The sequence below is a fragment of the Balaenoptera physalus genome (assembly GCF_965194825.1).
Source record: "Balaenoptera physalus genome assembly, chromosome: 5".
Taxonomy (NCBI): domain Eukaryota; kingdom Metazoa; phylum Chordata; class Mammalia; order Artiodactyla; family Balaenopteridae; genus Balaenoptera; species Balaenoptera physalus.
This window is the reverse complement of record NC_138884.1, coordinates 121,388,853-121,402,553: the sequence shown is the minus strand read 5'-3', so window position 1 is coordinate 121,402,553 and position 13,701 is coordinate 121,388,853.

The following is a 13,701-nucleotide window of genomic DNA, read 5'->3' as shown; positions in this document are numbered from 1 at the left end:
AATGCCTTGTCAGAGAACCGGGGAGTAGGAAGAGCTATCAATACAGCTTCATGGCTGGGAGAAATTTCAGTACCTCTCCACATCCCTTTTCTTTATCTTCTCTTTATTTCCTGCCTTCTTCATGTCCTCCTTTTTGCCCTTCTCCCATCTCAGGAGCCTCTCCTCAGAATTCTAGCTGCTCCTGGATTATCCTCTGCTTGTCCTCTCTTTTGAATTAAGGCTTCAGATTGTTTGTAGTGTTTACTCTTCCAGATAGGAAATGTTGTTTTATCCAATCAAGAGTCTACCTGTAAACCATTTGTATTCATAAATATGGAGTGCTTATATGAACAATAAAGGTGTCAGGGCCAATAGGTAAAGCATGCAATACAGAAATCTATCTTTTCATAGCAACAGACGGACTGTGCACCGTTCTTTTGAAAAGCCCCATTGCATTCTGGGTATCCCGGAAGGGTCAGTGAGCACACTCCTTTCATCCCAGGCAGCATTACCCTTGCATTGCGACTGCCAAAGTGGTAAATCTCAGTTCAGTTTACTATTCTCACTTTGGAAGCTCCTCCTCTGCCTGAAACTACCACCTCTGGATTTGCACACATTGTCCAAATTATGTGTTCCAGGAGAGCACAGATATAGTCCTGTGTAGAGTTTATGTGCTAATGCGAGTTCCTTTCTGAATCTTTCCATATAAAAGTAGTTATTTTTCTTGTGTTATATCCTATTGTTATTATCTTAGCAGTATCTTGTGGTGACTTTTCTTCCTTTCATGGTTGGGAAACACCATTATTGGCATTCTGTAACGTTCAGATTAGAACTTGATGGAAAGACTTCTTCCTCCTAGAAGGGCGGCCCCATTTCCACCCTCCTCTGTGTCCTTTCCTTTCTTATGTCTTCCAACATGTCTGTTGGAGGTAAGTCTGAATCTCACATCTCTCTTCCTTTTTACTTTTTAAATTTCATTTCTGGGCACTCATTGTTCCCACACCTGAAAACTATCTTTTTTTTTTTTTTTCATTGTCGTGTGTATATGTTAATCCCGAACTCCTAATTTATCCACCCCCCTTTTCCCTTTGGTAACCATAAGTTGATTTTCTAAGTCTGCGGGCTATTTCTGCTTTGTAAATAAGTTCATTTGTATCTTTTTTTTTTTTTTTTTTTAGATTCCGCATATAAGTGATATCGTATGATATTTGTCTTTCTCTGTCTGGCTTACTTCACTTAGTATGATAATCTCTAGGTCCAACCATGTTACTGCAAATGGCATTATTTCATTCTTTCTATGGCTGAGTAATATTCCATTGCAGAAAACTACCTTTTGTCTATATTATGCCTTTGTTAATTACCACGTGGGATGCTTAAACATGAGTTAAGATTTGGGGGGTCATTTTCTTTTAAGCTTTTTGTGGAACCGTGGCATAATACTTGGTAAATAGTAGATGTTCAATAAATGCCAGTGGATCAAACAGTGCAATGAAAATGTTGTTCACAAAAATCAAAGTTCAAAGACATTAAAATATATTGAATTGGCATAAATTAAATCTCAGATTAATTCTAATTAATTTCTAATCTTTTCTCAATAAATCAGACATGTAAAAGGATTCTACAGAAGAAATTTCATCTCTTTTTAATCATCACTACTATTACCTTTATGTCAGCATTTTTATGATGATGGATCATATTCATCATTTTTCATCAGGGTTCATACAATACTGTATATATTTTAATCTTTCTTAATATATCTTTATTAAAATAAAGATTTAAAATATATATAGCTTTGGGCATGTGTGTGGTAAGGGAGACAGAGAGGAGATTTGTGTGTGTGTGTGTGGAGGGGGCGTCAAGACACATAGAAGACAGAATTTTTCCAGCTTACAATGTCAAAACCTAGGATCATTTTACTAGTTAAGAGATTATGATCTCCAACTCTCACAATTATTTTACACTTTTAACAGTTTCACTATTCACAATATACAGTAAAATGCAGTGCATCAAAATATACTTGGACTAAGTTGTTTTTTCACTTTTATAGTTAAAGACAAAGAAACTTGAGAAGTTAAGAATGTTGGTCAACCGAAAAACAACAAAAAATTGTTAACCTAATTAGACATTAATTAAAGTCATAAGTTAAACAAACCATAGTTATTTTTATCTCTGCTAATTGTTGCCCAGTAAGCTTCAAATATTTTTTATTAATTTGTTTGTGGCAAAATACTCTTTAGATCACTTATCCCATCCACTCCCACTTTCTAGCGGCTACCATAAACAATAAACACATATCACTACACCAATGGGAGAGTGGCTTTACTTTTGATGAGACACCTATGAAGCACTTAAAAGTTCTTATTATACCAGAAAAAACAATGTTTTGCCTTATCCAGCTAAATAAATGAACAAACAAACAAATACATATATGAACAAACAAGTAAATGTAGGGATTGGGATGGTAGGGAGTTACAATGAAGTGGGTTTTGCAGTGCCCAAAGAGCTTTCAAAGACCCCAGTTTCTACTGAAGAATCACTAGCTCTGGCCTGGCTGTTTCTTAGGAGGCACTCGAGGGAGGGTTAGATGACTGGGGATTCACAGAATCAAGGGGGAGGATGCCTGGGAACTTACAAAATGTGACAGAGTAGACAAATATCTTTGATTGGCTAAGGCACTATAATCATCATTTTAAAAAATTATCTACACACTCATAAAACAGTGGGGCAATATTATTTTGATAGCACTCTACACGTATTTTTACCATTATATTTTGATCTTACTTTATATATAACCTTTTCTAAATGTGACTATAGAGTGATACAGAAGATTTGATTTGTTGAGTACTTTCTATGAGTCAGCGAGCTAAGTGATTTTCATATGTTACCTCAATCAGTTCTCACAACAACCCTACAAAGTAGGTACTATTACTTCCTTATTTGACAGATGAGAAAACTTATGCTTAGAAGTAACTAGCCTCAAGCTACCTGTTTAAAGAGTGGCAGAGGTGAGCATAGAATAGGACTCAAACTAGGCACAATCTGACAAGAGGCTTGTTCTCCCAACTACTAAGCAAACTGCCACTGTGAAAGAATTTAGTCTTCGGTATCACTTTCTGTTGATGTGATTAGAAAATGCCATTCATAAAAGGCACATATAGGGACTTCCCTGGCGATTCAGTGGTTAAGGTTTCGCCTCCCAATGCAGGGGGTGCAGGTTTGATCTCTGGTCAGGGAGCTAAGATCCTAGATGCCTCTGGGCCAAAACAAAACAAAACATGAAACAGAAGCAATACTGTAACAAATTCAATAAAGACTTTAAAAATGGTCCACATCAGGGGACTTCCCTGGTGGTCCAGTGGTAAAGAATACGCCTTATAATGCAGGGGACGCGGGTTCCATCCCTGATCAGGAAACTAAGATCCCACACGCGGTGGGGCAACTAAGCCCGCGTGCCACAACTACTGAGCTCACGTGCCTCAACGAGAGAGCCTGTGTGCCACAAACTACAGAGCTCACGCGCTCTGGAACCTGCGCCACAACTAGAGAAGAGAAAATCCACACGCCACAACTAAAGAGAAGCCCACATGCCGCAACTAAGACCCAACACAGCCAAAAATAAATTAAATAAATAAATAATAAATAAATCTCAAGAAAAGATATAGACATAAAGTTATTTAAAAAATGGTCCACATCAAAAAAAAACTTTAAAAAAGCACATATATTAAGGAAATATATGAAAAGTGCTATGAGAATAATATTGCTTAGTTTTTGAGATGAATAGTGTTTGAAAAAATGATTACAGTGACTAAGCCAATCAAAGGTAAAATTGTTCTTCACTTTTCACATGCATTTCAAGGCACATTTCTTAGACTAAGGCAATAGACACAACCTCTTAAGATATTTTGAAATGTGACATGTTAGATATGATGGGAAAAGGAGCACTCTTGCTGATATTAAAGAAAGGATACACACACACAGAGACATCAGTTGGCATATGATCAAGTGGTTTTTCCTTGGTCTTGTACATTACAACCTGCTTCACTCCCATTGTGCCTTTTCGAGGCTGACTCTAAATCACAGCCTAGACATCCTTACTCTGGAAAAGGCCTTCCTACATCTTGGCATTGAATTAGGTCAAGGTGCCGCTCCTGTGTGCTCCCATAGCCATATCAAAGCACATAACACAATTCCATGAATTTAACACTTGAAGATTATAGGCCAGTTATTTTGAAGAATGTTTCAATTTGTTCTGTGTGTGTGTGATATTTTCATATAATTAGATTCAGATTGTGTATATCCTATGATATTCAGGAATATCATAGAAGTGATGCTGTGTTCTTAGGCACACAATGTCCACTTAGACAGTATTTGGTGACATTATATTGATCACTTGATTAAGGTGGTGTCTGTTAGATTCTCTATTGTATTATTACACCTTTCCCCACTGTAGTTAGTACTTCACCAGCAGCTTTATGGTGAGGCACTGAAGCCTCCTTTCCACAGCCATGTGTGTGAGCTTGGAAGCAGATTCTTTAGCTCTTCAAATGTCTGCAGCCCTGGCCAACAACTGACCGCAACCTAAGCTGCTTCCAGATTCCTGACCCTCAAAACTGTGTGAGATAATAAATATTTATTGTTTTAAGATGCTAAGTTTTGGAGTAATTTGTTACATTGCAATAGATAACTAAGACACACGATACCTACCTCTCATCTTCCGAAAGTTTTTGTCACTTTTCATCTGTTATAGTCTTTCCGCTTCTTTGCACTTAGGGGTTTATTCATTTTTTCCTTTCTTGCTGCCATTTTAATTGCATTTGGGGGAAAATAAAGATAAACAAATATATTCAATTTTCCACATTTTATCAGAAGTCCAAGGAAGTGAATCTTAAGTACAGATTTGAAGGAAGGCAAGGGTAGGACTTAATGATGCTGTGTAAGAAAAACATTTGAGACAGAAGAAATATGAGATAAATACTAAGAGGCAGAAAAATACTTTTATAGAAAATAATAAGCAACTGAAAAATATTTTAATTTCATATTTAGTAAATGTAATTCTGATTTTTAAATGTATAATTTTAAGAATAATATTTTTGTCTGTCCAGCATCTCACTCCTTCTTCTGGAAACAGAACTGTCTTCCTTTTGGAGGAACTGCTCTTCTCTTTACTCAAACTCTGTTGTTCTAGTCAAGCTGCCAATTATAGAACTGGTCATTCTGTTCATAAGAGGAGGCATATGATCTAAGGCTGGTATCTTTTGTCCTTCCTTGAGAATTTTCAAATGAGATTTAAAGACGAGAAGTAGTCCTTTTCATGATGAAGAGATGAGATGTCAAAAGCCAGGTTCTCCAGGGCAGAAGGTTGCAGTGTCTAGTAAGACCGAAAGCTGACTCAGAAAAGCACAAATGAGAGCTGGCTGGAGAAAGTCTAGCTGTGCCCCTGTTCCTGTGATCCTGGAGGTCCAGCTAGATCCATGCCCTTCCTGAGATTTTGCTGCTCAGGTCAGTATATTTCTTGTTTCACCCATGGTAGCTCAGATTTGGTTTCTGTTACTTGCAACCCAAGGAGTTCTTGCTTCAATAGTGTCCTCTCCACGACCCCCATGAAGTCTTCTCCCCTGAGGAGAGCAGAAGAGAGTGATTTTGGATCCGTGATTTGAGATAGCCTTTCGGGGTCCTCAGGGGCTCCAGTGTAAGTAGAAAATCTCATCTTCTAGTGGCCTTCTGCTAACACTGCTCAGGAAGTATTCAGGGGGTGAAGAAGGAGAGTTGTGTACATAAACACACACACACACACACACACACACACACACACTCCTGTCCAGCTTTTTTGCCAACACAATAATATTTATTGAAGGTCTATTATATTTCAGGCACTTTCACAAACATCTGTTCTGCATTAGTCTAAGAACCTAGATTTTCAGACTGTTCCTAATTATAGATGAGATAACACCTTTAATACAAAAGATGTTAAATATTAGTCTTTATGAAATGGGAAAGTTATGAGCAAAGACTCATTCTGTGCACCTTTCTATACCTTCTCCAGGTTTAATCACCATTTGGGTGTCTCTTTTGCTTTCATAATAAAAGGTTATCCCAAGAAACTTGAAAGAAAATTTCAAATGCAAATGCTATTTCAGTATTACTATTTGAATGGCTTGTTTCTAAAGACATCTTGAAAAAGACTATAAAAAATGAACAAAAAATCCAAATTAAACTATAACTAAATAGCGTGACTTGCCTTGAAATTCTAGCTTTATTCATGTAAGTTTGTGTCCTCCAAAGAAGCGGACTGAAACAAGTCAGCCCAAATCTATATAAACAGGCTTAAGTTTGGGAGAGCTGCGGTGTTAAAGGCATTAATTCCAACTTCGATTATACTTTGAAACATGGACAAGTAGTGTTTGTCCAGTAATTTCTCAAGTGTTTTTCCCCCCTCAGTCCTCCTGGGGGAAAATGGTTATGACAGCTTAGAGCTTTCTTCTGAAGAAATTTCCACACTAGCAAAGGTACCAACTTTTCACTTTCACAGTGGGTGGTCCAGCACAGAAATTTCCCAGTGGCTGAGATTCCGGAGGCTGACTGGGCCTCCCATAAGCTAAAGTGTTTAAACATTTTTATATGTAATTTAAGATGTGAACTGTTATAATTAAAAATGGGTAATTAGATTTTTCCCATTGGAAAAGTGTAAGGAATTCCCAGCATATTCCGTAGAGTTAAGACTATAAGTCTGTGTCAAAAATTAAACTCCTTCTTGCTCACTTTTTAAAACAATGTAATTTCTTGATTCCTTATTTTGCTTTTCCATTTTTCACCCTGTATTCTATACCCTTCTAATGTTTTTCTTAATTGTTAAACATACACATATATATTTAACATAAAATTCATAATATGTTTTGTTTTCTAAATTTTTTAATAAAAAGTTATTGAACACTGTTGTAAGACTGTTCTAGAAACAATAGAGGATAGGAAGCTAATAATCATTTATTAAGATAAGTGTTCTATACCCAACACCTCATTTAATTATGATAACAAATCTATGAAATAGGCACTGCTATTCCCTTTTTACAGATGAGGAAACTGAGGTGCCAAGAGATTAATTTGCCTAAAATCACCTAACTAGAAACTAGTAAAACTGAATTTAAACCTGGGATTGTTTGACCTCCAAAGGTTTTTCTCTTAACCACACTATACTGTTGTTTCTACTCATTGACCCAAACCATTTTATAATACTTACTCAGCTCATTCCATGATGGTTCCAACTCAGAAACAACCACCTCTAAGTAATGCAGATGTGTTAACTACTACACATAGAATGATACAACCTATGTAGGTAGAAAGTTTAAGATAAACAAGAAGAGATAAATCATGTAAGCATATAACTGAAACCTAAGTTAGAATTCAGTAAGTACCTTAGGGGTGGTACAAAGTATCTTGGACTTTCAGAAAGAGTGAGCATACTTCTGGTTGGGAAGATTAAGACATCATGTTTGAGATTCCTTTTGATTTTGACTTTGAAGATGAGCAGGGTTTTAATAGAAGTGGAGGGAGAGCATTTCAGGCAGAGGAAAAAGCACGATAAAGACTTGATAGTAGCTGTGGGATGAGTTTGGTGAACCAAGAATAATGCAACCTGGGGAAGTAGTGGAAGATAAAGCTGGGAAACTAAACTGTGGCTAGAATGTGGCAATCATTGAAAGCTAGACTGAGAAGTTTGGAGTTCACTGTGCAGGCACTGAGCAGACGGGAGCGAGGTTTCTGTGCAGTATAATGAATGGAGAGATGCTGTACTTTAGTAAGTTGATGTGGCAAGGATGTGTAACCAGACTGCAACAAGAAGTAAACTAGATGGTTTAAACTGGGGTATGATAGAGAGAAAAGAGGAGATAGAGCTGACAAAGGCAGCCAAAAACTACATTGAATGAGAGGGTTTAGAGAAAGGACAAATTCAGAAAAACTTCAAGTTTCTGAGTTATAAACTTCAGTTATTCTGACTGAATGATGATGCCATTAGCAGAAATATGGAAATGATATTCATCTGAAGAATAATTTCTTAAGTTGGGTGAACAAGAAAAGGAATCATGGCAAGGCAGATAGGGAGAAATACAGTTTTGGAATCCCACCAGCAGGAAGTCCAGATTTTCCTGGTACAAAATTCCCCAACTGACACATTCAACCAAGACTGATTTTACTGAGAGTTCAAGTTGCTGGCAACCTATTGTGATTTATAAGGCAGCCAAAAGCTTGCCAAAAACTTTTCATTTATTTGTCAACTGTTTCAAAAAATCCACACCATTAGATAGTCTGACATGGATTTAGGCTTCGACAACAAAAGGTCCCTAAATGTCATTAGATTGTCCACCTTTTTTCAAAAAGATCTGAATAGGTTGAAATACAGAATTGAAACTACAGTTGGAATTCAATGATAGATATGGGTAATTTTTACATTTAAAAAAATCAATAAGTAACCAAAGTGATGAAGTTGGCTTACAGAAACTCCTTAAAACTAGGTTATCAGGGATTTTAGTGGATACAGTAGCCAGCCTTCATGATGACCCCAATTATTCCAGGCTCCTATAATTCACATCTTGCAATCCCCTTTCACAACGAATAAGGTTAACCTATGTAGCTAATAGGATTTGTGGAAATGATGATGTGTGGCTTCCAAGGCTGTGCTTTCTTTTGGATCACTTTCTCTGGGGGAGAAGTAGCTGCCATGTCATGAGGACACTCAGGCAGCCTTACGAAGAAATCCATGTGGTGAGGAACTGAGGCTGTCTGCCAACACCCGGTATGAACTTCCAGCCACGTGAGGGAGCATCTCTGAAGCAAAACCTACAGCGCCAGTCAAACTTTCAGATGGCTACAACCTCAGCCACTCTCTTGAATCCAACCTCATGATAGACCTTGAACTAGGACCACTTAGCTAAGCTGCTCCCAAATTCCTGACGCACGGAAACTGAGATATTAAACTGAGATACTGTTGCTTTCAGCCACTAACTTTTGCAGTAATTTGCTACATATTAATAGATAATATATTTGGAAGTGGGTTGCTGCATAACAAATCCTAAAAATGAGGGAGAGGCCCTGGAATTAGGCAGTAGCATAAACTAAAAGAATGTTGAAGAAAGTATTAGTGGAAGTTGAAAATATCTTGAACAGACTGTTATTATAAACCTGATGGCCTTTGAGGAGGCTGCTAGTGAGGAAAATGTTATAGGAAACTGGACGAAAGAGGATATTTTTAATTCAGTGGCAAAAGGTTGAGCAACGATATCACCTGCAGTGATGTGGGAACTGGAAAATGAATCTAATAAAATAGATGATCTAGTTAAGGGATTTTCAGTCAGAGTGTTAAAGGTGCTGTTTGATTTCTTCTTGCTGTTTATGGTCAAAGGAGAGAGGGGGAAGATAAGCTAAAGGACGGATTGTTAAACTAAAAAAAAAGCCAAGACTTAGTCTTGAAAATTTCCAGCCTCTCAAGATGGGAAACAATGCAAAAACAAAGAAATGGCTTCTGAGCAAAGATCAAATCCAGGCACTGTCAGGCAATCATAGCATAAAAATGAAGCCGAGGATATGATTGTAAAATCCTTTGCTAAGATCTTAGAAAGATCTAAGATTATGACTCACAAGAGCTAGTACGTCAGGCATTAGGGCTTCTAGGAAGCTTTAGGGTACTGTCCACCAGTAATCTCAGCAGAAACCCTGAGTAGATAAGGGATTATCTCAAACAGATTTGTAGGTGTGGCTTTTGTATGATGGAGTAAACCCCAGTAAGATTCACAGGAGACCCGCAAATTTTTAAAAAATACTTAATTGTTAGAAACATCAGCAGCTTGGACTGAAAAGAACAGAGATAGAACAAAAGGAAAAGAGCCTTTGGACGTATAGGCAGGAACCAGACTGAGAAAATTACACAGCTTCAAACGTAGGCTACCTTTCATGGAAAAATAAGTTAACTCAGAAGGCAGAAACCAAGAGCTTAAAGGTCAGAGCCAAGATCCATGGAAAATCATTCCCAAGAGGCAGTAGGAATAAGTTCTAATGAAAGAACCTCCAATATTTGTCTAGCTGGACTACAGACTCACTATGGACCAGTGACTCCTATATTCCTCTTGCTTTTTGCCCTTTGAACAGGAACATGTATATGGTTACCCTATTCCTCCTCCATCATTGTATGTCAGGTGTCGGGGGACGTTGGCGGTGGGTGGACAGACATCTTACCTCTTTAATCACACGTCTTCGGATCAAAGAGCTGTTCTCAAGGAGCTATGCTCAAGGAACCGTACCCAGAAAGCTTCATCCACATCTGGGCCTGGTTGAGATGACAAGATTCTAGACTTTGAGATGATGCTGTAACGGGATGAAACTTTTGGTGGCCTTGAGAAGGTGTGAGTACAATTTACCTGTGGATGAGGGATAGAGGATGGACTCCAGGGTCAGCCTCCAACATGGCCCCCAAATAATTCTTGCTTCCTGATATTCATGCCCCTGTGTAGTCCCTCCCTTCCCACACTGGATAGGGCTGACTTGTGTAACCAATAGTATAGTATGGAAATGACAATATGTGGCTGCCAAGACTAGGACATAAAGATTATTGTGGCTTCTGCCTTGCTCTCTCTTGGATCACTCACTCTGGGGGAAGTCAGAAATCATGTCATTTCATAAGACCACTCAAGCAGCCCTAAGGACAGACCCGTGTGGTAAGGAACTGAGCCAGCATGAACCTGACTGCCATATAAGTGGGCCATCTTAGAAGCAGATCCTCCAGCCCCAGTCAAACTTTCGGAGGATTGTAGATCTAGCTGAGATTTTAACTGCAACCTCACGAGAGACACTAAACCAGGATTACCCAGCTAAGTTGCTCTCAAATTCCTGAGCCACAGAAATTGTGAAAGATAATGACCGTTCATTGTTGTTTTCAGCCAGTAAATTTTGGGGTAATCTTTATGAAATAACAGATAACTAAAACAATGAACTACAATCTTATGAGGTAATAGTTGAAATGACTGCTTAAAAATATTTTGTGTTTTTCAACTGCATCAATTGAACAAAGGTTCCATATCAGCTATGGTAATAGTTCACTTCTAGACTTATATCAATTTAAGATATCGTATATAGTTTGAGTCATATACTTTGAAAGACATTGGCAAACACATTGAGAGCACTAAAGGACTATCAGGATAGTGAAGAGAACAAAATATAACATGAAGAGTACGTGAAAACAACTAGTGATTTGTGCTTAAGAACAGCTGGTGACCCTTTGAGTAAACTTAGAGGTGACATGGCACCTGTACATGTGTTTAAAGCATGAGCACAAGAAACATGTAATAGATATATCTTGCATATCCTATGTTAAAAGGGGAGAAAGAGAACAAAAGGCTAAAAGTTATAGAACAGTAGATTTTAACTAACACAGAGAAGCATTTTTTGATGCTTCCAATTCTCTAACAAAAGAATAATTTCTTCATAGGAAGAGTTGAAACACAGGCTAGATTATCACCTATAAAAAATGTAGTACAGAAAAATACTGGATTAGGATGTTGGATGAACTTTGCAAAATGTCTTTAAGGCTGCTTTCCGAGCTGATCTAAGATACATTTATTCAGTTGCCTGCAATAAATAGCAGATTTATAGGAACTCCCTTCCACAAACTTCCAAAGTCTTGTAGAAGTTTCATCACAGGTGACACAGTGGACATTTTGCAGATCCATGGAATGTAATTAGTGTTTTCCCAATTACATGAGCATCTAGAAACAAAGCAGAGAGACAACTACAGAAGGAAGATACCTCCATCATCCTAATTTGTTCTGAAGATTAAAAAAAAAAGTTCTCTGGGATAGATGTATTTTCTGAAGCTAAGATTCAGATTCAGTTTTGGCCTCATTTTAAAGCAGAACATTGTGGATTAGACTGATTTATAAGATTTAAGGTCAACTTGCATATCACAAAGTACAAAGAAGGTAAGCATAAATCATTTTCTCCACTGGGAGTCATTTCATTATCTACTGTTTGAGGAACATCTGGAGGATCCGTTATGTGCCATATTTGTAAGTGTTAAGCTTTCAATCAACTAAGCAAAGTCATATAATTGTTGATGACAGAGTTCGGAAAAGATCTGAGGATTCTAAATTCTTAATGTAATCCTCACAATTTGGGGGTTTCTTAAGAGCCATATTATTTTTTCTGGAGTGATAAAAATAAAAACTACATAGGAGGCACAAACTACTATGTAAAAAGTAAATAAGCTACAAGCATATATTGTACAGCACAGGGAATATATCCAATATTTTATAATAACTTTAAATGGAGTATAATCTGTAAAAATATTGAATTGCTATGTTGTACACCTGAAACTAATATAATGTTGTAAGTCAACTAAAACAAAACAAAAAAATACACAGAAGATGAGTTGATGTCTTCATCCTTAAAAAATATCTTAGGAATTACTGCTGGGAAAATATTTACAATTATACAAAAAACAATATGCCTGCAACACTTTATTAGATAATTTTGTCTAATGTAATAATAGTTCTTTAAACAGAAATGTGGTAAACAAAACTATACTCATTTCCAATTGTCTCTGAAGTTATTAAGGAATCTTTTCTCAGTTTTACCATCTATAAATTGGGATTAATATTTATGTAGAACATATATGAATGTTATGCAAACACTGATTTGTTATCTACTGTGCTTTGAAGAGGAAGATTCTGATAATTGTGAAACACTTTTTTAAAAAAGTTTCATTTCTCAAATTTATTAAGACAGTGATCGTATGTTCACTGAATAATGCATATTAAAATGCCAACCTTAAGCCTAAAGTAAACATTTTTTTTTGATGTTACACAGGCTCAGTGTCCTGAGCTCTTCCCAGGGAATGTAAAAGCCCATTCTTAGGTTGCTGTCTTAGAAAAAGCTCATGTTCAACATCTTTTCTTATCATTGATCCTCGAGGCTAAGCCTCCCAAGCTATTTTTCCATCATCATTATTTTTATTTTATATTACCAGTATAGATTAAGTAGAAAAATATATAAGGCAAAGTATTCATAAATATATCAACATTTGAACATGGATACTTGCCTTTCAAACTCTTAGTTAATATGCCAAGACTTTTAGATTGTAGTTGAAAGTTCTTAAGTTCTTTGCTTTATAACTGAGGGGGAATGTCTGCTTTTTTCACTTCTTACAAAATGTTTCTAGCCTATGAGCCTTCACCAGTCCCTGGGATACACTGGGATTAACATTTTTAAACTGCAAATACACAAAAAGCAAAGGGCCAAGGCTTTCCAAATAGGTATAAATTTGTTTTTGTGGTGGTACATGAGGTAATCTTAATTATTAAGAAGAATGGAGAACACTCATTTTCAACATATATTGCAATTAAATGCAGTTTCTTTACAAACTGGATTGGTCTGGGTTTAGAATCTAGAAAATGTATAAGAAAGTATATTTCTGATAATGATAGGAGTACCCACTTTTCATATTGGATGGCTACTTATATGTGACAATGTTAAATATTTAAAATACTGAAAAATTAATGTATTTATTTCCCTTCTTAGAAAGGCTGCTGCGGGCTTTTTAATTCGAAAGGCATTGTTAACCTATTAAGGTTTAGTGTTAAGGACATTATAATATAAACTAACTAAAACGTTGAATGTCTTTGAACATGGAGTATAATTTTTTATAGCTATGTATTTATTTCCTGTAATGGAAGCTAACCT